General features: G+C 46.5%; 1 long non-coding RNA gene across 1 annotated transcript in view; it reads right to left on the bottom strand.

The window, feature by feature from the left end:
- Nucleotides 1–25,126, bottom strand: part of LOC125919969 (uncharacterized) — a 191,232-nt gene continuing 166,106 nt past the window's right edge. Inside the window, exon 3 of the long non-coding RNA XR_007456899.1 lies at nt 1–265. This is a non-coding gene — a long non-coding RNA (uncharacterized LOC125919969). The remainder of the gene's footprint in view (nt 266–25,126) is intronic.

The following is a 25,126-nucleotide window of genomic DNA, read 5'->3' as shown; positions in this document are numbered from 1 at the left end:
TCTCTCTCTCTCTCTCTCTCTCTCTCTCTCTCTCTCTTTCTCTGCCCCTCCCCTGCTCTCCCTTTCTCTCTCTCAAAATAAATAAATAAACTTAAAATAAAGTGCAGAGATAGGGTGTCCATGGTGGAGTGGAGCTTGGCTTTGTCTTCATTTCTAGGGCAGAGAATTCTATTAGAGTTTGGAGGAAGAAGGAGGCGAGTAGACACGATCCAGTTTGCAATTTGAGAAGATGATTCTGGTTGTAGTGTGTGCCTCCTCCAGTCTCCTAGGGGGAGAGATAATTCCAAGTTATGTTACCCCAAACAGCAGGTGTTGATAACTCCTTAAGCTAGCTGCTAGTGGACATAGGGGGGTCATTATACTCTATTTCTGTGTAGACTTAAACTGGTTCATAATAAAAAGTAAAAAAAAGTACCAAAAGATTATGTTACCAAGTCAACAGAAGGTGTTCTCTTGGTTCAAAGGCTCTGTAATATATCTGTCCCTTTGTGACCCTCATAATTGGGCTCAGTGGGTCCATATCTTTATCTCAATGCACAATTATGGGACAGCAATCACAGGATGGGGCATGAGTGGCACAAAGGGCATGGGTCTGGGTGTCAGAGCTTGGGCCCCAGTCTCTGCTCCAGCCTCTGTGTGACCTTGAGCAACTTCTTTCTCTTGGCCTCAGTTTTCCCTGTTGTTGAAGGAGGAACCATGAGATACATGAAATGGCCAGGCCCCCAGAAAGTTACGATAAGGCTGTTAAATAACATTCATTGTTAGCAGAGTCCTTGGACCACAAACTTTGGCCCCACACACGTTATTTGTGCAACTGTCAGTTGCCTTTCCTGTTCTGTTATCGTTACTGGTTATGGGCAGTGATGAGGCAATGACTGAAGTACAAAGTCTTGGCAGAAGCCAAGTGTATCTTTACACATGTGCTGACTGAGAAAGCCTGAGATACTGCCCCACCATTTGACACTTGGTGCGGATTTGCCGATGAATGCACGAGGGCCGCTTAGATCCAGGAATATCTGACTACAGCAGGGGAGCAGGGATGAGCCTCTGCTCAGGATGACCTTGCCTTTCACTTCTGTCTCCAGTGATCAGTTCTTCCTGCTTCTAAGACTATTTCCACACTAATAAGCATCTGCCTTCCATCTTTCCTCCCTTCACCCAGCTCCTATTATGGATGACCCTGTTGCAGAGGCCCTGGCGTGCACAGATGAACCAGGCACTATCCCTGTCTTGAGGCCTCAGACTGGGGAGGCAGACAGACGTGGACACTGGTGTGTTTCTCTCACACAGTATGAGGAAGTTCCATGGTGCCAACACAGCAAAAAGAAATGAAATGGAACACCATAAATCCTGTGAAGGACCTTGGAGTCTTCCTGGAGGAAATAATACCTGATCTGAATACTGAAAGCTGAAAAGGGCCAGGGGAGAGATGGCATTTCTGGAGAACAGAGTTGCATGTGCAAAAGACCAGAAATGAGAGGTGCCTGGGTGGCATGGGGAGCTATGAGTAGCTTCTGCTGGCTGGCGCCTGGGCTGTGATGGGTAAAGTGGGGTACAGTGAGAGAGACAAGGCTGGAGTGGTAAGGGGGACATATCATGAAGTGCCTTAAGTGCCATGCTAAGGAGTTTCAATGTCATCCTGAGCAGCCACAGAAGGGCCTTAAAGCAGGAGGGTGACTTGGTTAGATGAGAACCATTCAATTTCATCAGATCCCATGGCAGTGAGTAAGGATTAACTCTGAGAAACAGAGACTCTAATACCAGTGGCTTACACAAAATGGGAGTTGATTTCTCTAAATAAGTAAAATAAGCCTGGAGTTGAGCAGTGCAGGGAGGTGACAAATGATCCTCAAGGACACACATCCCTTCCAATTCATTTGGTCATCCTTAGCAGCAAGCATTCTTTGTGGTTCAAAATAGCAGCTTCCACATCCATATTTCAGGTGGCATGATGGAGGGAGGGATGTGGACAAAAAGGCAAATCATGTGTGTCCGCTGCTTTTGAAGCAGGGTCCCCAAAGCTACCCCAAACCGTTCCTCTTGCGTCCCATTGGCCAGAACGTAGTCACATGGTACAACCAGGTAGGCTGGGAAATGTAGTCTTTATATTGGGTGGTCATTTGGGGGAGATTCCATTTCTGTGATTCTGTGGGAAGACAGACACTGGAGAATAACTGAGGCTCTGCCACAGACCCTCCTAACTCTGTGAAGACAAGCGTTATCAGCTTCGGTTGACAGATAAGGACCCTGAATCGGTGCACCTGAATTGCAAAGCTTGACTCTGAATACTGCCCTCTTAAGCACTAGGCAAGCTACTGGAGGTGACTGACCTGGGTTGAACTTCCCCTCTCTGGTTCCAAAGATCCTGCCATGACTGCCTCGGTGGGTCATCTGGGAGGAGAAGCTCCCCACCTGAGAGGATTCCCATGATGGCTGATCCGGCCCCTGGCTTTACAGAATCAGGGACAGAGCAGGGAGCAAGGGGTGCTCTTAGAGCTTCTGCCCTAATGTTGCCATTGCACAGATGGGGAGACTGAAGCCCAGAGAGGCAAAAGGACTTCTCCAGATCCTTCAGGGAGTCCATGGAGGTTGGAGGGGAGAGGAGCTTGGACTACCATCCGTAACAAGAACCCACACATGTCACAGTCTTATTTATTATTCACCTGGTATCTAGTGTGGTTTTTAAACAACCTTTTCAGATAGGCTGCATCCTGGTTAAGGTGGCAGCTGCAGGTTGATGAAATTGCCCCAGGGTTTGAAAAAGAAGGGTGTTTCCCATAGCACATCCATTCATAAGGACTATGGACCATGGGACATTCCTTCCCCAGGACAGAATAATGTGTCTGCAGTGATGGGCAGGATGGAATCACAGAGGAGAGAGGACATGAGATTTAGTGGCTGGGGGCCAGAGGCCTGGATCCCAGGCTGCCTGCCTCATTGTGTGCTCTCTGGGCCTCGTTGTCCATATAGTGAGGGGACTGGGCTAGATCACACACCCAAATGAAATCTCACACAGAAGGCCAATGTCAATCCATGTGAAAAGGAGCTGTTTGCTGGACACCCCCACCCTCCAGGACCCCCAAGGCAGCTCTAGGGGTCTCTGTAGCTCAGTCGTCTTTCCCAGCTTTGCCTCTGGGCTGAGGTGTCTAGGAATGCGCACGAGAAGGGGCATGAAGTGACTCAGGGACAGGAACCAGGGAGTGTGGCCCCCACCTGGTCTGGTGAGAGTCCTTCACAGGGTCTGGAGGACAGCTGGCCAGGTCTGTCCTCCCAGGGCCAACTTTTTGGACCAAATGACCTCCTAGAAAGGAGGGTGGATGGACAGATCAGGGGTCCCTCGCTGGGCAATGGCTTCCCAGCAGTCTGAGTTTGTCCACAAGCTGGACCCCACTCTGGTGTGTAAAGGCGGGTAGAGGCTCCTCAGAGAGACAGTATCAAGACTGAAGAGTGCTGAGCCAATGGAGGAGCCTAGGCGTGCTATTCAAGGCCCTGAATGCCAGAAAGTCGCACTGACGAGTGAACGTAGAACCTGCTGTAATTCTTCTATGCCTGGTCGTTGTGTCCCCCTCGCTGGGCCAGGCATGTCTCCTTTGGATGCTGAGTCACGAGAAGGTTTTGGGGGTCCTTGGGCAACAGCTAGGAGGCCAGAGTAGACACAGGTGGGCACCTGAGGGCTCAGACATTGGCTGCTTACAAACTGGTAGGTGATCATTTCATATTCAAGCACCTATATGGCAGTACTAATGCTTTTCAACTGAAAATGAGTCCTGCACTGTCATTTAGGACTTGAGCCAAAGGGGTTTATCACCGTGATGAGACGAATATGAAATAAGAGCATCGTTACCCTGATTGTACAGGACAGGAGACTGAATTCTGAGCAGGGACAGCAACTCGCCCTAGGCCAGGCAGAGAGACCCTGGCAGGTGAAATAGACCTGAAGTCTCTGCCTCACACCCTGAAGCCACTACATTGGTGGCCTTGGAGGTACAATTACTGCCTGCTGTGGACAGATCCATGCCTTTAGTAGGCGTGTTTATTTAAAGGGCTTCCCAACTCTCAACACCCAGAAGGAAAGAAGAGAAGATTCAATCTTGTTTTCAAACAAAAAGAAAACCAAAGAGGAAGGGTAATGAGGGGGCAGAATCATCTTCCAGTTCATGAGGCCTGAATCTCAGATTGTATTCCACCAAAGCCATCTCTTTTGCTGGGGACAAAGGAGCGGCTGTACTGAGTGGGGTTGTTTGTTCACCGAGCCACGTTTGCAAATTTGTTTAATCATTCTCTTCTAGTGTGTGTCACCATTTCTCTGCTTCACAGAGCAGCAAGGTGTGGCTAAGAGCGCCCTCCTGCCCTAGATGTATGGACTTCAGGTCCCACCCAACCTGGGTGTGCCTCTGCTCGTGGCCTTGATTCCAGCTCCCAGGGCTTGTTGCCTTGAGTTCCATTCCAAAGCTCTCTTGGGCTAGGAGACTGTTTCTGCCTCCATCTGAAGAGCACTGAGGAGCACAAAAAAAACAATTATTTTTGAAAACTCAAGGTCACCCCTTCAGGGAGCCCTCGAGTCCATAGTGAACCAAACTCCTGGTCTTAAAACTTGAAGGATTTAAAAAATCCTGGTCTGTTGGTCAGGCTCTTCCCTTCCTGAATATGTGTAAATGGGTAATTTCTTGCAACCTTAAGGTATGCTGGAGCAAGACACTCACCTAGGTGACACTGAACCGGGTGCTTACCCTCTGCTTTGAGAGGCACAGGAATCCCATGAAGCTGGAGAGATGTCTGATTAGACCCTGTCTTGTGTCTCCCTGGAGTTTTAAATGCTTGATTTAAGTGTACCTGAAAATGTCACCATGTTAGTGATCTACTGAACCTTCCTATTTACCCTGAACATTTTAAAAGTGGATAGAGTAGGGGGCACTGAAAGATGACTTCTCTGCCTGGATTGCAGTATAATACTCATTAACAGTCCTTGAGGGCTTACTCTGTGCTGAGCACTTTACATGGATTACCTCGCTCAAGCTTTATCACACCCATGCGATAGATAGGTGACCAAACTCTGATTTCTATCTCCAAGGAGGAACAGATTTAGAGACGTGCTGATCAGCCTGGCTGCACATCAGAATCACCAGGGAGCTTAATAAAAGCACTGATGCCCAAGCCCCCTCCCCCAGACCACCTGAATCACCAGAGTCTTCAGGGATGGGACCTGGCCATGGATATGATTTGAAGCATTTCGGGTGATTCTAATGTGTAGTCAGGGCTGAGAAGTTGGAGTTGTATAACCTGCTCAAGGTCATCCAGCTAATGAATGGTGGATTCAACCCAGCATGTCTAATTCACCAGGCCTCACTTGAACATGCTGGAAATCAGTGTCTTTTGTTACCCTCCCAAAGGAACTAGGTAGGGCTTAGGTGTGAAGTTCCTTCTCCCCTTAACAAAGGCATGTGTGAGCTCGAAACCTCTAGCACTTGCAGCTCTGGAACCAGAGGTGTTTATTTCCTGCTCTGCATTTTCCTGATTGTACCACATGGACGTGACACAGTGTATTTGTTTGCTATTGTCCCAGTACAAATGACCACAAACATATGGTTTGAACTCATGCATGCTTATTCTCTTACAGATCTGGAAGTCAGAAGTCCAAAGTCAGTTTCAGTGTGTCAGGGCCGGCACAACTCCCTCTGTTCTCCCTCTAAGGGAGAATCTACTTCCTTGCCATTTTCAGTTTCTGAAACTGTGTTTCTTGCATTCCTTATCTCATGGCCCCTTCCTCGATCTCCAAAGCCAAAGCCAGTAGCATGGTATCTGCGTCTCTTCAATAAGGACCCTTGTGATTGCATTTAGGGTGTAACTGGATAATCCAAAAAGTCTCCCCATTTTAGGATCTTTAACTTCATCACATCTGCAAAGACCCTTGTCCATCTTTCAGTCACATGGTGTGGGACTTTAGTATCTGTCCTCCCCCCATGGTTAATCAGCCCATTGCTTGAGAAAGAATGAAATCTGGCCATCTGCAGCAACATGGATGGAACCGGAGGGTATTATGCTAAGTGAAATAAGTCAGTCAAAGAAAGACAGAAGCCATATGTTTTCACTATATGTGGATCTTGAGAAACTTAACAGAAGACCATGGGGAGGGAAAGGGGAAAAAAGTTACAAACAGAGAGGGAGGGAGGCAAACCGTAAGAGACTCTTAAATACAGAGAACAAACTGAGGGTTTATGGGGGGTGAGGGAAAGGGGGAAGTAGGTGATGGGCATTGAGGAGGGCACTTGTTGGGATGAGCACTGGGTGTTGTATGGAAGCCAATTTGACAATAAATTATATTTTAAAAAATCAGCCCATTGCTACAGTAGCCACTCTAGTGGCTTTACTTAAGTGAAATGGAAAGAATCTATTATAAGGGAAAGAGGTGGGTTGAAAAGCAGGAAAAAACAAAGCATCCTGCTGACAATAAAAAGGCAGAAAGGGGGCCCATCAAAGTCTCTCATAAACAACTGTGGCAAGATCTCATATTATCTGGGACCTTGAGAGAAAACATACACAAGCTCCAGAGTTGGGTCTTGCTAAGCCTAATGAAGGTGCTGCCTCAGGGAAAGCAGTTTACTCCTGTGAAGGAAGGCTCAGAAAAGCCCGGTGTGTTGGCAAGTGCCCTTCTGCTAACAGAAGAACTTCAGGGGTGGATTGCCCCCCATCCCTAGAGACCAGGGGTTAGGCTAACGTTGCCCTCTAGAGTGTATAATAGGGGTGACCAGAGGCCCTATGTTGAACGAATCATTTTTGGTCTCTCACTAACAGACTATATGAGCTCTAACAGACACTGGAGATGAGTGCACACTTATCTATAGAAACCTCTTGAGATTTTGGAGAGAAATAAAGGCTATTAATGGCAAATTTCAGGCAAAGACCCTTTTCCATCTAAGGTAATCTTTATCGGTTTCAGGGGTTAGGACCTAAATCTCTCTGGGAACCGTTACTCAGTTTACTACAAACAGGAAACAGGGAGATACCCTCATTCGTACTTCTATTCAGGTTCAAGGGAGCCATCGGTGATCTGGCTGAAGGCAACTGGAGTGCAATCATGTTGGTGGATATTAGTGTGGTCCAAGTGAAAATTCGGTTAAGAAAAAAAAAATGCTAAAGCTAGCATCCAAGATAGCCTCCAAGGACCCCTGACTTCTGGCACTCACACCCTGCCTGCATTGTGCAGACTCCTCCCACACTGCCCTTGGAGGGCTGGTCTACGTGACCAATAGTGTATGATAGAAGTTGATGGTGGTATGTTACATCCAAGATTAGATCATGAAAGACTGAGGCCTCCATCTTGGGCTTTTTCTTTCTGATCTCTCACTCTGAGGAAGCAAGCTGCCATGTGAGTTTGGAGACACCCACCTCAGAGGAACTGTGGCCTCCTTTCAGGCGGCCAACAACCCATAGTGCACTTGGAAGTGGACCCACCAGGCAGGTCATCAGGGAGCTGCCCATGGCTTACTCACAGCCCCATGAAAGACCTGGAGCCAGAACCAGCCAGCTAAACCATTCTTGCATTCCTGCCCCTCAGAAAGCTGCCCCTCAGTGCTAAGGTTGGGGACAATCTGTTTTACAGCAATAGATAACAACTACAGCGACTGTTCTGTCTCTGTTCCAGTACTGGTAACTTTTAGTTTCTCCAATGGGGCATTTTGCAAACTTTCAGGTAACCTGAAGCACTTTTGTCCATTTTCCAGGAGTGTGCAGTAATTAAATTTTCTATTTTGGAAATGTTCAGCCATTGATCTCTGTGTTCTCATGTTTTAATATGAAAAAAGGCAAAGAGAAGATGACTTAGAATGATCTAATATCCAAAAATGGAGATTGGCTGGGACAAGGCACACAGGAGCTTCCCTGACACAGGCTGTGGGAAGTGGCTGGGACCTCCTTTATCAGGACAGACCATTATATCCCAGAGGGCCCATGGCCCCTTTCAAAACCACCTTCTCTTTCTTAAAACCTCCATCTTCCCCTCTACCCACTCCCTCCTCCCTAACCTCCCCTTCCCCTTTCCCTTCACCAGGGAACTTTGGTGAGAAAAACTTCCTGCAGTGTTGGGAATCACCTTTTCCATTCCTGAACTGGGTCTCGCTTTATCTGCTTTCCTAATCTGGCTTCTGGGAATTTCTCTTCCCTACTCTTGACCTTGTTTTTCTCAACCTGCACACTTACTATAGTGAAATGACGCTGACTCTCTTTCCTTAACAACATTTCCACCTGCTCCATGCAAGGGAGCCTCAGCTGAAGGTCAGAATCAGAAGGAAAGCATGGGGTGCCTGGGTGGCCTCTGACTTCGGCTCAGGTCATGATCTCACGGTTCGTGAGTTTGAGCCCCACGTTGGGCTCTCTGCTGACAGCTCAGAGCCTGGAGGCTGCTTCAGACTCTGTGTCTCCCTCTCTGTCTCTCTCCCCTTCTCTCTCTCAAAAATAAATAAACACTAAAAAAAAAAAAAAAAAAAAAAACTGAGAAAAAAAAAAGAATCAGAAGGAAAGCAAAGGGATTGGAATAATTTACACCAGGGGATGAATGGCTGATAGCTCCAAAACTATATCCACGCCTATTACTTATATCAGCCTTAAAAACAAAAACAAACAAACAAATGAGTAAGAGTGAATTATCCTGGTGGTGTTTCAGGGGGACTGAAGAAGAACAGGGAACCACTCTGGTAGGTGAGAAAGATACAGAGAATGGAAACTTCCACAGCCTGAGGCCAGGCTTCAGGCTCTGGGATCACAGAGCTGAGGCTGAATCAGCTCTGCCACTGCGGGCTTTGTGGCCTTGGCAAGTTAGCAACCTCTCTGAGCCTCAGTTTCCACATCTGTAAAAGGCTGTCATGACCTCTGCCTCTGACTTGTGAATAAGCTACAAGCAAGTTAAGCACAGGTGAGGTGACCAGCACCTAGCAGAGAGCCAAGAGGGTGCCCTGGTGCGGGATTTCCTTTCTTCTTTCTCTCTTTCCACAGCTGAATGTGAACCTCCTGCCCGTAGCCCCAGGATCTGGTTGTGTTGGCCTTGAGCAGGGTAGACTGGGGGAAGGGAGACAGGTCTGCCCTGGCCATCAAGGATGGGAGGATGGTGGGTGACCTCCCTCCCAGAAGCCCCTAGTCCCACATTCACTGACTGGGTGCAGATGGTGGAAGCTGAGGGTTGGCTGTAGGACAGGCCTGGAAGCAGGCTCCCAGGTGCCAGGTGGGGTGGAGCCGGAAACAGCTTTCCTTCAAGGCAAGTTGGCTCAGCCCATTGCTTTGTTTAGCTTCAAACATTCAGCTTCTCGCTTCTGTTTGAAAACCTGCATCTGATGTGATGGCCTGGCAGCTGGTGAGAAATGTGCGGAGCTGCATCTGTGTGTATCTGACAGCCCAGGCTTCTCTGTGTCTGGGATCTTGTTCATTCATTCATTCATTCATTCATTTATTCATTCATTCATCAAATATCCAGTAGGTGCTTACAATCTGTGCTAAATACTGGGATCCAACTGTGAGCAAGACAGACATGGTCCTTGCCGTCAGAGTGTAGGTTCATGTAGGGGACGGGCTGTCAAACAAGGCACACAGGTTGGTGTAAAGTTAAGGCCCATAAGTGTTCTCAAGGGCCAGAATATGCTACCATCAAGGTGGGTAATGGGCCTTAACCAAGTAGAAGGGGCTGGTGAATTTAAGTGTTTCTGCTAATCCATTCATCCAACAATTATTTACATCTACTCTGCCCTGGGCATGTATTAATCATCCCTCAATGGAACTGTCAGAACTGTCAACTGTCGCCTTGCCTACCAGGAGCTTCTTGAGGGACATGCAGATATGTAATCATTCTTCTCTGGGCCCTCCATGCTAGACCCAGGCTTGATTATGCAATAGAGACTCAGATTCTGACACTGGAATGGAAAACCATGCAGAAAAGCAGAGAATCTTTCCTGGCTGAACAGGGATTTGAGGAAGCAGGGTGTGTGTGTGTGTGTGTGTGTGTGTGGGTGGGTGTGGGTGGGTGTGGGTGTGGGTGTGGGTGGGTGTCCCAGATTATCACTAGCATTACTGTGAACACCAGGGACCAGACAGACTCAGGTTCTGGCCCCGGTTCTCTTACTCAAGAACTGTGTGACTTCAGGCAAGCCCTCTCCCTCTCTGGTCTTCAGTTTCTCCTACTGTAGAAGAAAGGGATTGGAACAGAGCAATGCCAGGGTCCAAGCCCCAGAACAAAATCTGGAACAGAGAAGGAACAACTGTGTCATTTGTCAGAGGAACCAGATGCAGTCAGGGTTGGAGACATGAGTCGTGGTGATGACAAGCAGTACTAAGTAGTGCCATAATACTCTCCTTCTCTCTGTTCATAAGCAGGGTTGTTTTGTAAGCTGAGGAACGCAGCATAGTATGTTTATAGTAATTCTCAGATTATTGGGTCTGACAGGTAAATTTCCTTTTAAAGCTGGATGTTAAATGTATTTTCAAATGATCATAGTTCATCAACTTTTTTTAAAGAACAATTATAATACGGTGATAGATTCTGGGATCCATAAAATAGGATTCTAGATCCTAGCTTTGCTTCCAAAGAAGAGAACATGGAAAGGAAAAAATAGTAACTTTCCAGCAGAGACACCTGGCAGAGAGCACCTCAACTGAGTGATGAAGGACAACCTCACGAGTGATGTCAGGTGTCACCGAGTATGACGTGACGAGAAGAACATTTCACCTCTGTGGTATCCTTTCCATAAATCTATAACCTCAGTCTAAGCATGAGAGTAACACGAGCCAAGCCCAGAGTAGAGGACACTATCTAGGATATTGAACCAGAACTTCCTGAGACTGTCAGGCTCATGAAAAACAAAGAAAGACAGAGGAACTGTCATAGCCCAGCGGGGACCATAGGAGGCATGACAGCTAAGTGTAACATGGTGCCCCGTGTTGGGTCATGTTGCAGAAAGAGGACATTCATGGGAAAACTGGTGAAATCCAAATAAAGTCTGGAGTTTACTTCCTAGTACTGTACCAATGCCAAATTTCCTTGTTTTGACACTTGTACCTTGGTAACCTGAGATGTTCGCAATGGGGAAAACTAGACGAGGGATATTTATGAACTCTCTGTACCGTTTACACAATTTATTTTTTCCGTGGAACTAAATTTATTCCTAAATAAAAAGTTTATTTTAAAAAAAGGAAGTAGAAACATTTTAAGACTAAAATAAAAGCATTTGGCAAAAAAAAAAAAAAGGAGGAAAGGATGATTAAGAGACAAAATAGTTTCCTTCTTAGAAAATGGCATAGAATAATTTGTTTTGTCCTGGTTGATGGGGTTAAGATTTTTGATAGTTAACGAAATTCCTAAGGAAACTAAACCAAACTATGAGGATTTAGGTAAGGTGCTGCCTTATAACCTCATGCTTCAGCTTGGTGCTAACATCGAGGGCTGCACAAGATATACTAAAAGCACAGGAGGAATCACTAACTCTGGAAGGGTTGCAGAAGACTTCCTGGAGGAGGGGGCATTTTGAAGAGTTGCTGAAAGGGTGTATAGGAGTTACGGAGCTAATGAGAAAGAGTAAGGATAGGAATCTCTATAACTATATTTAATAAACATTTATTGTTTACTTATTAAGTGGCAGCCACTAGGCTAGGCTCTGGGGATGTAGCTGTAAAGAAACCAAGAAATGTTCTCTGTTCTCATGGTGTTTTGTTTCCTGTTACCTTCCAGAACCTATGTAACTACATAGCTATAGTTATGGAGTGGCTGTGGATATTCAGGTGTGTGTATTCTAGAAATATCAACTACAGGTCTGCCCTGTCAGCACCCTGACTGCTCAGGGACACCCTCCATGCTAGGCTTCTGCTGTCCAGGCCACCATGTGTTTACCAGACTGGTTTGACAGATAGGTGGTCTGCACAATTGTACAGGACTCTTGGTTTTTTGTGTGTGTGTGTTTTTAATGTTTATTTTTGAGAGACAGAGACAGAGACAGAGTATAAGCAGGGGAGGGGCACAGAGAGAGGGAGACAGAATCTGAAGCAGGCTCCAGGCTCTGAACTGTCAGCACAGAAACCAACGTGGGGCTCGAATTCACAAATCGTGATGTCATGACCTGAGCTGAAGTCAGATGGTCAACCAACCGCCTGAGCCACCCAGGCGCCCCAGGACTCTTAGGTTTTATTTTCTGCTTTCATCATCTTGAAATGCTGAATAACTTTACCTTTGAACTTAAGTTTCGTAAGTGAAGTCTGATGAGACAGTGGAGCACGAAGTGAGCAGAGGAGATATGCTGGTGGCAGGGCTCGGCCCCACGGGGACTGTGGGTGGTGCACAGCAGACAGCCTGGACACTGGGTGTGCATACACAATACACCTGGGGGCAGTTTTGGGTGCTGTGGGACCCCAAGGGGGCAGCCAGGGCTGGGACGTGAGCTCAGATCGATGGCAGTGATGGCAGCAACAGCCAAAGCAGCAGCGCTGGCGACAGCCAAGGCCTCAGGAGAGAGGTGCCTTCAAATCTGAGATATTGGTCCTTTACTTGATTGGTCCTTGCAGTTATGAAGGGGTTACTAAGTGTCAGGTCCTGTGTTTGATAGGAACTCTAGTTATGCCCCGCGAGAGGTGGGAGGAAATGCCAGGTTTTTTCCTTAAGCTTTTTGTCCCCCTAAAAAAATATTACATAGCAAATTTGGAAGAAATAAAAAAGAATGGAAAAAAACTCCAGACACTCAAAACCTTGACAAATAACTATTACTATTTTGGTCCGATGTTTTCTAGACTTTGCTATGAACATTTTTACAGTGTTTAAATGATATATATAATATACATTTTATCAAGTGAATACACCACATTAATTTTCTTTGACACTTACGTGGTTTCCAATTTTTTGATAAGACTTTGCTTTGCATCTTTGTACATAATTGTACTTTTCAATAAACTCACTCGGTTAAAAAAAGCATGAAGTTCTTCATGAATTTCAGATTATTTCCTAGCCCAGAATTTCTGTTCTTTGTTGGCTATGGGCTTTTTAGGTGAGTCATTCACTTGTGTGTTTGGTTATTTCAGCACTGACTTATCCCTAGCTTTATAACAATACATTTCATAACTCAAAATGAAATGGACAAATCCCTTGGAAGACACAACTACCAAAGCTTCGCTCAGGAAGAAATAGGGAACAAGAATGGCACTGTATCTGTTAAACAAATTGAATTCATAATTGAAAACCTTCCAACAAAGGAAACTCCAGACTCAGATGGCTTCGCTGGTGAACTCAAATACCAACTTATTTAAGGAAGGAAGAATACCAATTCTACACAAATTCTTACAGAAACTAGAAGAGGAGAAAACACTTCCCAATAATTTTATAAGGCCAACATCTCCCTGTTACCAAAAGCAGACAAAAGATATCCCCCTCCCCTGCTGCAAAAAAAAAAAAAAAAAAGAAAGAAGAAAAAGAAAAAACCATAGTCCGATACCTTATGAATATAAATGCAAACAGCTTCAACAAAATGTTATCAAAGCAAATTCAGCAGAACATACAAAGAATAATTCATAATCACCACATTGGGAAATAACCTAAATGTCTTTCAACTGGTGAATGGGTAAACACACTGTGTTTATTGTACATTCATATGATAGAATTCTGCTTGGCAATTAAAGAAATGAACTATGGATACACACAACATGGATAAATCTCAAATGCATTACAGTTAGTGAGAGAAGATGCACTCAGAAGCCATATACAGTAGGATTCTATTTATATGACTTTCTGGAAAAGACAAAATTATAGGAACAGAAAACAGATCATTAATTGCCAGGATGGGGAGAAAGGGTGACCACAGAAGGACAGCACAGGGGAATTTTGGGGGTGAGAGAATAACTCTGTGTCTTGATTGTGGTGGTGGTTACAGAACCATGTGGGTTTTGTCAAAACTCATGGAATTCTATGCCAAAAAGCATACGTTTTACTCCATGGAAATAATACCTCATTTATAGAAGAAGAAAAAAAAACCCCTCTATGCTTCCATTTATCACATTCTGGAAAAGGTAAACTACAGGGACATGAAATAGATCAGTGGTTGCAAGGCTGGGATGGAAGGAGGGATTTGAGTACACAGGGGCATATGTGTATGTTAAAATATCTCTATGCCCTGGTGCCCGTGATTGCTTGGTTCATATGGTAGCAGTCCTTAAGAGGACATGTGTATATATTTTCCTTTTAAAAATGTCTCTAAAAATGTTTATTTTTGAGAGACAGACAGACAGACAGACAGACCGCGAGTGGGGGAGGGACAGAGAGAGAGGGAGAGACAGAATCCAAAGCAGGCTCCAGGCTGTGAGCTGTCAGCCCAGAGCCCGATGCGGGGCTTGAACCCATGAACTGTGAGATCATGACCTTAGCCAAAGTTGGATGCTTAACCAACTGAGCCACCCAGGCACCCCTATATATTTTTCTTAAGGCATTGATTTAAGTCAAATTATCAAATACCCTGCTTCCAGATTTCAGCTGTCTCATCTGTAACATGGCATTTCGACCCTTGTCATGTCTTAGAATGGTAAAGAATGTGGTTTTGAAGTTGAATAATTCTGGGAACAAAATCTGTCTCCACTTCCCAGCTGTGTGACTTTGGGCAAGTTGTTTTAGCCTTGCTAGGCCTCAGTTATAGTTACAATAACAGCACTTGCCTCATAGGAATGTTGGAAGGATCAAATGAGATGGTCCATCAAGAGCATATATAGTGCAATGTCAGACACAGGGCAAACATTCCACAAATGGTACCTGTACGCTCCAGTCCTACCTGTCCTGACCTGTGCAGAAATGTAGAGGGAGATGAAGGGTTTTGGGGTGGGCATCTGTAGCAGGCCGAATAATGGGCCCCCAAAGATGTCCACATCCTAATACCCAGAACCTGTGTTTGTTACCTTCTATGGCCAAATGGACCTTGCATATGTGATGGGATCTTGACATGGAAAGATTATCCTGGAATATCTGGGTGGGCCCAAAGTATTCACTAGAGTCCAGAAAAGAGGGAGGCAGGAAAGTCAGAGTGAGAGACAGAGATGTGACAACAGATGTAGACGTTGGAGAGACGTGGGGCTGTGAGCCAAGGAATGCAGGCAGCCTCAAGAAGCTAGAAAATGCAAGGACACAGATTCTCCCCTAGAGCCTCCAGAAGGAAGGTAGTCCTGCCCTCCCATTTAGATGTCTGACTTCCTGAGCTCTAAGAATAAATTTTTGTTTTTTTAAGCCACTAAGTTTGAAGTAATTTGTTACAACAGCAAGAGGAAACTCGTATAGCGTCTCAGGGAAAGGGGCCCTCTTTCCCAGACTATTGGGATTTAGCATAGTACATGAAGGGCATGTTGCTGAACATGTTCTTATAATTGGGCCTGGCAGGGCAACAGAGAATGCAGAACCCCAGCAAATGTGGAAGCTTGGAGAAAGGTCTCTCCCCACCATAATCTGATTATGCACAGCCTGCCTCTGTCCTGGCCCATGAAGCCACCAAGTAGAAGCTCAGTGACCTTGCCTCCATACCAGAGGATGAGTCCTTTCACCCGACACTATGAAGTTGCTGCCTGTGGGCTGGACCCTGCACAGAGTGCCCTGCTAAGTGGGTGCCTGACCTCTCCTGCCCCCTCAAAGACCAGCCTGGAAACTTTGCTGTGTGTGTCACCATGGGACCAGTCTGGAATTGGAGGTGATCCAGATCCTGCTTTCTCTGAGGGAGTCTTAGGGTGCTTTCTTTTGATGTCCACCAGAGGGCACTGTGTACATGTGTATAGGAGGCTCTGAACACAAATTTGGGCGTTCTTCCCTGCAAACATTCAAGTAGAGAAACTCGGACAAAGACATCCCCACACATGTGCCTACAATCAGACACATGGACACATACAAATCCACAAATCATCACACCCACAGCACCCACTCACTCACACTGATAGATATGTATATACACACCAGCATATGTGCACGAAAATCTATCCTCACGAACAGAGCCATGAGGCCATTCAACACAGAGACACACAACGTACACATCCACATACATTCAGATTCATACAGATTCATCGATATACACACACACACCATCAACCTAGACATCCACGTAGCCAAGTATACACTTGGAGACAACGCACAGTCAACACACAGTACATGGTGTCATAAACACATATTCAGATACACAGACATAAGCACAAAAACACAGGCATGCACACACATCTCAACACCGACACATGTGTACCTATGTGCACACCTGGTCTGGGGCTTTGTTATCCTACTTTTGTGGAAAATTAAGTCCCTTGAGGGATGATTAATGTTGTGGTGTTTTCTAAGGAAAACAGTGAAAATGTCAACTTCGTAGTCCCCCCGGAACTGTTTTATTCGTTAAATGTTAATGAAAGTCAGTTCAGACAATACACTCAGTTTTTAAACTGAGACATCCTAAAACAGATACTGGTTTTTAAAAATGCCAAAGAAATTCCAGTAGACAAATCAAGATAAACCAAAATATCATGTTAAGATAAATAATAAGTCGAAGCAAGTCCTTCCTTCCCAGAAAGGGTACTAAAGAGGCATGGAGCCTTTGCAAATGATTATCAGATGGCCAGGCCTGGAAATTTGCCTTCAATAAAACAAAGGCATTAAAATAAAGGAAAACATAAAAGGAGGAGAAAGGGAAAAAAGCCTATAAAAATAGCTGATTCGATAACAACATTGTTTAGTTGAAAGAAGTCAGCTGTCAGAAATGCAGGCGGCTCTGGCCGCCAAGCCTTGGCATGAAACAGGTGAATGTTCTCCGGGCAATGGGCAGAGGATCAAGCAGAGGCATGAACGGCTTTGCACAGACATACACTGTCCATTGCTGTGTCTTTTTCCACAGAAGCCTTGGAGGCAGGGGAGAGATGCTCAGCTTCTAGGCCGGGACACCTAGGGCCAAGTCCTGTTCTGCCCCCTCCCTCCCTGTTGTATGACACTGGCAGGTCTGGCCTATGCCTCGGCCTTGGTCTCCCCAGGTGTACAGGGAAGTTCCTGGTCTCCCCAGGTATACAGGGAAGTTCCTAATCTCTGAAGTTCCTTCCTTCTCCGACGCCTTATCATTACAAGTCCCCAACGCTACCTTTCTGAGACCCCACTGCAGCCCATGGCAAGAACCTTTGCGAGTAGCTCGATTTGTGCATTTAACAAAGTGCCCGTTCCAGCCCATCAGTGCGATCCCAGTGAACAATAGCTCAGGAATAGATAAAAGGCATTCATCAGGCAGCCAGGCACAATTATCATGTCACATTGAATGAATGTATTTTAAAATCTTTTCTGACAAGAAAATGTTCCAAGTAGATACCTTCAAATTAGCTGGAAAATCCAGAAAATTTGCTATTAGGCCTTCTTTGAAGAATCTTTATTCCCCCCTACTGTTCCAGAGGAATTCCTTGGATATTATTAATTCCCTCTAAGAGTATGACCTTGTGCCCCCTGCTGGGACTGAAACACTTTGTCTGTCTGCCCGACTCCCCCGGAGCCATGGCAGAGATGATACACGCCATAGTCCTAACAGGGGATCACCTGTCCATCAATCTCAAGTGTCAGGTGGTCTCTAGTACAAATTCAGTTCCATTCAATTCAATTCCACCAACATTTACCGAGCATCTTTTCTGTGTCTGCGAACACCGTGATAAGAGCTGAGTCCACCCAGCTCTTGTCCTTGAAGGGACACTCCACTAACAGAGACATGCTTATAAACAGACCGGTGTCAGGAGGAGGGAGGTCCTGTAGCACAGGGGAAAGCCAGACAGACTACATTTTGAAGCTTGATTTGGCTACTGGCTGTGACCTTGGGCACAAGGTGTGACCTCACCTCTCTGAGCCTTGTTTTCCTCACCTCTAAAAATGGTGGAAATGGTATCTCCGGTGAGGAGGGTCAGTTTCATGGGACATAGACTGTCCCTCCCTCTGACCTAACTGTGGTCAAGACCCGGTGTTCCAATGTCATCTCTGCCTCCCAGGGTTGAGGGGTCCCCTGACCTCTCCTCCACCCACAACAACACAGCAATCTTCCTGCTGCTTTATTTTCCACTTCATATTGTAGATGGCTCCGCTTGGCTGAGGGCTGGGAGAAGAGAGTTCTCTAGTCTAATGAGAAATTGCATCAAATGCAGCAATGCCTGGAACTTATGGCTCTGATGTGGAGCTCTGGAAACGCAACAGCAGCATTTAGAGGAGAAGAGACTGATTTGGGGAATTCATTTCCAAACAAATATAGAACAATATGCTTTAGCTTCTTCATATCACAGGTTTGTGCAGGAGCAGATTGTTAACGAGGAGAGATTTCTTATTGACCTTCACAATTTTAGGACTAGAGGGAGACTAAAGACCACCTAGTTCTTATTTTACAAGTGAAGAAACTGAGGCCGAGAGAGGGGAAGGGACTTGCCCAAAAGCACACAGTAAGCCTAGATCCCAGATGCCCTATGTCTTGGCTGCTGTCCTTCCTTCATCTCACTGTGTCAGATTGCTACCCAGAGAACTGGGAATGGGCCCCTCTCTCCAGCTTCCCTTCCTTGCTTCCTTGCTTCTGTCCCCCCAGGGATGCCCCCCAGGCCCTGTCCCCCACCCCCCGCCTTGCCTCGAGCCTACAGACCTGGGGGGCGTCCCAGTATCCTGAGTGCATTAGATCCTGCCTCCAGCAGACCTGTGGACCTCAAGGCTGAGGGAGGAGTTCAACTGCCCTCTCTTCGGTAGGATTATGCCTAATGACTACAAGTAAGGCCTAGTGGGGTGAGAAGTCTCACTGTGGAAGCCTATTCAGGTGATAATTTTTGTCTAGGGGAATAGAACTCAGATGCCACCAGATACCCGGGAACTTCTCGGCTTAATTAACTTCACAGTCTACAAAGCACTTCCACATCCATGAACAGGGTGGGTTCATCCATCCCATTTAATAGATGAGGCTTCTAGAGTGCAAGGGTGTCCCCCTAAGGCCACACAATGACAGAACAATGGAGTTAAGATTTGACTCCAAGTAAGCCCTCTAGGGAAGAGAGGAGCTTAGCGTCAACGAGAGAGAGGTTGTTTGTATTGACTTCTATATTCTCCCTAGTCTGAGGCTTGATGTAGCTGTTGTGCCTCAGGAAAACAAGACACCTACCTACATTCTTGCTAGTTACTTACTGGACAGCATGTTGCCTGATACTTTCCCCGAATACCTCTGGTTCATTTTACTTTGACCAGGGATGTGCAGAAGAAACTTTCAAACATGCTGCCTACAGGACTGTCTCAACTTGACCCAGAAAAGTGGAGAATGCTCTAAGAGGTGATGTCCATCCATTCCTCTGGCAGGGAGGAGGAGGAATCTTCAAAGACAGGCAGCAAAGGTGTGGGAAAGGGAATGCCAGCCAGAGAGGACACACAGGCAAAGGCCTGGAGGAAAGAAGGCACATGTTTGGGAACAAGAACTTTGATCTGGGTTCAGTGTGGAATGTGTGAGGGTCTGGGGAGGAGAGACGAGGTCAGCACAGGGGACTGTAGTGAGGGGTCTTGATCATGAGCATAATGAACTTAATAAGATCTAGGAGACAGGGAGCAGCAGGATTAAGAAATGTTCTGATCTCTACGTGAGTGGACAGATGGATGGACAAGGGCAGAGATGAGATGAAATCCATCCATCAAATGACCACTCAGTGGGCAGCAAGTCCAGACCTGGTCCCGTGCTAGGGTCTGCCAAATCGGCCCAGATGGAAGGCCTTATGGAAGAAACCCACACCATAGCTCCAGGCCAGGCTCAGGTTGCCCACCTCTGGATGCATCCACCTCAGACTATATCTTTTGAGGCAACACCTTCATAAGGCAGCCTCAGAGGCCCACAGCTGCCAGATTCCTCCTTATCTCTCTTGTAAACACAGATGTTTTACTACCTTGTCAAAGGACTGCTCTTACAGCCTGCCTTGGGGAAAACAGAAATTTCAACCCCTTCAGCCTCCTGGAAAAAAAAAAAATGCCATTGTGAGGTCTCTGGCTCCCATGCAAAATTGTGCAAATCTCTTCTTTCAAAGCAGTGGAGGGCCTCCCCCTCTCCAGGTCTCAGCTCCTTCATGTGGTAAAGGAGTTGGCAGAGAAAGCCTCCTCCTTATATTTACTGGTCTATCTCCCCCTAGCTTGAAGCCCCTGAGCGGGAGGGCATGGCTCACCCAAGTTGGAATGCCTGGCACCTGCCTGCTGTGGCGTAGCTGCTCAAGGAATGTTTGTGGAGTGAATGAATGAATGAACAAGCAGATAACAGAGGGTGCCTTCTTGATGTGTTGTCCTTGGATATCCAGGAGGTCTGTGGAACACAACTTGCCCCGCAGCACCCCGCAGCCAGTCTGCTTTGGGCAAGCTCTCAACTCCACTAGAGCTAGAATCTGCTGGCTGCTCCAGGGTTTAAGGCTCATCTCTTTGCCACCAGGCTCAGAGTTGGACATGGATTTCCCATTAGTCACCTCAGATCATGGGACTGAAAGGCTGGGAGTCACTCCCAGAGGACTCTCATTTCTCAAGGACAATTGAGTCACTCAATTCACATGACAGCCATTGCCTGGTTAAATGCCCACTTCCCATCACATTCCAGATAATGATCCAAAAGACCCTGTTCCCGGGACCCCACGATGAATGACTGTCAAGGTCAGAGGGTAACTTCCACTTTGCCTCTTTACAGCCGCGTCAGAAAGGCAGTGGGGGTGTGGGAGACAGAGAATTGGACATCGTGCCAGATGCATTTGGGTCTCTCAAGCCCCACCACTCTGTAGCTTTGTGATACAGGCAAGTTCCTTGATCCCCTGTGCCTCAGCTTCCTCTTTTGTACGAAAGGAGAAATAATATCTGGGATCTTGGGCCCAGATGGCAAGACATGCTCAGGTAAGTTGGTTCCTGTCCTGGGTTCCAGCTTTACCTCCAGCTTCTGAGTTCCTTCAGTTGAGCCTCCCACAGTCGTCACCTGTAGAACAGGCATTATAGCCACCTCAGGAGGCTGGCAAGGGTTAAATGAGATAATTTACAGGAAAAGACTTCTAAACAGAGAAGGGGTGGGCACTGCAACGGAGCTAGGATTCTATTGTTTCAAACTGCTTAAACCAGATGCTCTGCCAAACGTGAAGCATGTGGACCTCAGTGCTGGGGTTTGAGCCCAGCCATGGCTTGTGTCACCTTCTCTGAACAGGTCAATGGCCACACATTGAGGGTGTGTGACAGTGGTAGAAATCTCTCGTGGTGACCATTATGGGTGTGGTGATAGGAGCTGATGCTAGAAAAACGATGCATGAAAATGACTGATTTGAGGCTTTACCCAGTAGGCAATGGGAAGTACAGAAGGTCTTTAAGCAGGAATAAGGCAGGATCATATCTGTAAATGAGAAAGAACATTCTGACAGCCTGTGTGGCTTGGGGAGGCTGAACTTGGAGCAGGGAAACTAGCTAGGCCTCAGCTAGCAATGCACAGTTGTCCTGAGACCCAGGTGAGGGATGGCAAGGCCAGACAAGGGCTATGTGACTCCAAGGTCGAGGTCTACCGCCATAGCACTTTGGTGCCTCGCTCATTAATTAGAAATATGAGGGAGGACCTTTTGCTAAGAGCATGGCTGAAGATAAGAGCATTAACCTTTCATAGGAGGGGTTAAACATCACAAGCAGGAGGCAAGAAGTGGTTCAGCACAGCCTCACCCCCAGCCTCCCAAATGGCCCATCTTTGGCTTGGTAACGATTTCTTTGAAGTCCTTGAACAGACGGGGGAAAAAAAAGTCCCATGAACAAATGTGTACTTTGCTATACTTGTGTGAGTGGAGGCTTATGGAGGCTTTTATTTTTAAGGCCACTTTCTTCCATTTAAGGGAAACAACTATCCAGGTAACCGAGTGGTACTTGCCCACACGAAAATCCTGCAGCCCCCTGGTGTATGGCCGGGTCTCCCCCTGGGATGGTTTGGGTAAAGCAGCAGCAAGATGACGCCCATGGAGGCCAAGATTGACCCCAGTCTCACTTCCGTCAATATATTCCCCCTGGCGTCCTCAGCCTTGGTGCTATGACTGGAGTCGATATCTGCTATAATGTGTTTTGGTCTCATTAACATGGACTGGATTAAGCAGCCGCAAGGGCTTTTCAATTAGGAAGACAAGTTTCTGACAGTGTTTACAAAGGGATTAGATCCCTGCTTAGCAGGTGGCAATCCTTGCCTCTCCTTCCCCCTTTCCTTCCTTCCTTCCTTCCTTCTTTCCTTCCTTCCTTCCTTCCTTCCTTCCTTCCTTCCTTCCTTCTCTCCCTTGCTCCTTCCCTCCCAACCTCCTCTTCTTGCTTTCTCTCCCTGTTTCCTTCCCTGTGTTCCTTGAACAAATGGGTTTGCCCTGTTTCTGTTTTGGGGATATTTAGCCAGATGTGCATGTAAGAGTGGGCATATGATTAGTATCATTTAACCATCCTAGGTGACATCTAATCCAGCTGCCCACCCACACTTGGTTCTATTCCCGCCTTGGCTTACATACCTCCCACCCCTGGGAGCTCACTACCTCAGGAGCCAGCCCAAGTCACTGTTAGAAGGCTCTGACCATAAGAGTCTTCCCAGAGCTGAGCTGTCACCAGCCCCCAGAAACAGTTTCCCCTCACACTCCAGGCCTGCTTTTCAGGTCCATGAAATCCCTGCAGCTCCTGCTGCTAATCCAGAGTGACCTTTTGTGACTGAGATTCAGAAATCTCATGTAGCAGGGTAGTGTCCCTCTGTGCAAACACCCCACTTCTCTCAATGGCTCCTCCTTTGCATGAAGGCAGTCCCTGCTTCACACAGGCACATGTGCATATAGTTTCAATCATACTGTAAATAGCCTTTTGTTCTCTTTTTTAAAATTAAAAATATACCATAAACATCATTCCACATGGTAGGCTCACTCTTCAAAACGTAACTACCCTTTTAGGCATTTCAGAGTATTTCATGTGGAAGCTTTATGGCTTGATTCACCATCTACCATTAATGGATGTGTGCTCTCTGTTTTAACATTTTTTCACAGCATCTTTGTTCATTTGGCTTTTTCCTTCTGCTGAATGATTTCCTCAGGAGAAATATTAGTGAGATTCCTGGATCATTTGTCTTGATTTGATTTTTGGTACATGTGGTTAGATTGCCTTATAAAACATCCATGCCAGTGCAGGTTGCCACCCCAGCAGCTGGTGGGGTTTTGTTTTGCTTTTGCTAGAAACTTCACCTGGATCAGGTATCCTCTTTTTAATATTTTTCCTATTTTATGGAAATAAAGCCATCTTGGGGTTGTTTTAACTTGTCTTTTACTACCGATTAAAGAAGAAAAGAGAGGAAAAGACCTTTTTTCCTTGGGTTTGATTGCTATTTGTCTGTCTCTGGAGAGACCGGTCTATTTGTACCCTTTGCTCATTTACATATTGGGGTATTGATATTTTTCTTAGAAATTCTAATGAGCGCTTAGATTGTAAGGATATTAACCCTTAGTCTGTCCTCCTTAGACTTCCCCACAGCATGTTCACGTTCATTTTAATAACGCTAGTCTTGTTTTCTGCCTGGAGGAGCTCACTGCTGGGGACTGGGCACTGACTGCCCAATCCCCACAAACAGCACCTTTGAGACCAAAAAGATAATATTGACCAAAGCACCATACTAGGTGTTCTGAATGTATCTTCTCTGATCCTCAAAGTGATGCTGGCAGACATGATGCCTCTTTTACAGGTGAGGCAACTGAGGCTCAGAGAGGTAAAGTGCCCCACTCCAGGTCACACAGCATGGACACACGTCAGAGCTAGTGAAGGTAAGCATTGTCTCCGGGTCTGCCTGCCCTTTTCTATAAGACCAGCAGCCTGCAAGAGAAGTAAGAAAACATCTGCTGCCAACATCTCCAGGTTTGTGACTTCAAACTCCCCTGGCAGAGGAAAGAATTACCATATTTGGGGGCAATTTACATCAAATTACCATGCACCAGCCAACAGCTGCCGCCTGGAGCAGGAGGCTGGCTGCACGGATACGATCACATTTGTACACACGATAATGAAAACCCACGCTTGGGCCTCCACATTCTCCCATAAATATGGTCATTATGATCTTGTTGGCATTGCTTGTTGAATTCCATCTTGCAAATTGTTTCCTGGTTGCCTGGGGGAGCTGACTCGGGCTCTTCTCATTCTCCTTTTCTCTAAGATGTGACAGTGCTTGGGCTCACCCGCTCTCCTCAAACTGTCCTCTGCCACAAGCCTGACAATTCTCAGGATGGCTTCTACCCAGTCCTATGAACGTTCATCAAGTGCCTGCTGTGTGCATGGTATGTGTGTGCGCGGGTGACAGTGCTTTGGGGGCTGGCCGTCTCTTTCACTGCACTTGCAGATAAGGGCTGCCCAGAGAGGGTGAGAGGCAGGAGTGGGGTTAAATCCAAGATAAAAAGGATGCTTTGTGTTCCCTGCACTGGATCTCCCCATAGCACCTGAATAGGGACAGGTGGGCTATGGGGCTGCGTGCTGGTGTGCCCTATTTTCAATAGTTAGGGCTTCCTAATTGCAAATAATAGAAATCTTCTGAGCTGAAGGATAAGAAGGATAAGAAGAATACTCTAGCTGAAGGATAGGGGGTAGGAGGGAGAAGATTCTGTACAAGGACACAGGAATCTCATAAAATCCAAGGGCTAAATCAGGTCATGCCCCAGGGGGACTAGAAACAGGAAATGGAGAGCTAATAGGAACCCAGGCTGCCCTTTTTCCTCAGCTCTTGTCTGCTTTTCTCTGCAGAGGATCTGATCTTCTCAGCCTGCAAATGCTCACCCCCTGCTCCTCCATCCATGGGGTGGAACGTGACACCCAAAGTGCACTGTTGAAATGTTACAAGTCCAGCCATCCGACGGGTAACTCTCTCTGGTGTCTCAGTTCTAAACTGCCCCAAAGAACTGAGGAGTGCCTGTGATTTTCTCAGTTGTGGATCAGATGCCCACTCCTGGCTCAGTTACATGCAGCCAAGAGGGTGAGCTCACTTCATAATACATGACTCCTGAGAGCCCACTGTGTGGGCAGAGCTGGGAGTTTCTGGGGAAGAGGCACTGAGAAGAAAACCACACTGGCTCTGCCCTACCCTCAGTCTAGCACTTTGTAGTTAACTAAAATTTGTATTTGGGGTGCCTGTGT

The sequence above is a fragment of the Panthera uncia genome, chromosome D4 (genome assembly GCF_023721935.1).
Source record: "Panthera uncia isolate 11264 chromosome D4, Puncia_PCG_1.0, whole genome shotgun sequence".
Taxonomy (NCBI): domain Eukaryota; kingdom Metazoa; phylum Chordata; class Mammalia; order Carnivora; family Felidae; genus Panthera; species Panthera uncia.
This window is presented reverse-complemented; position numbering and strand designations above follow the sequence as displayed.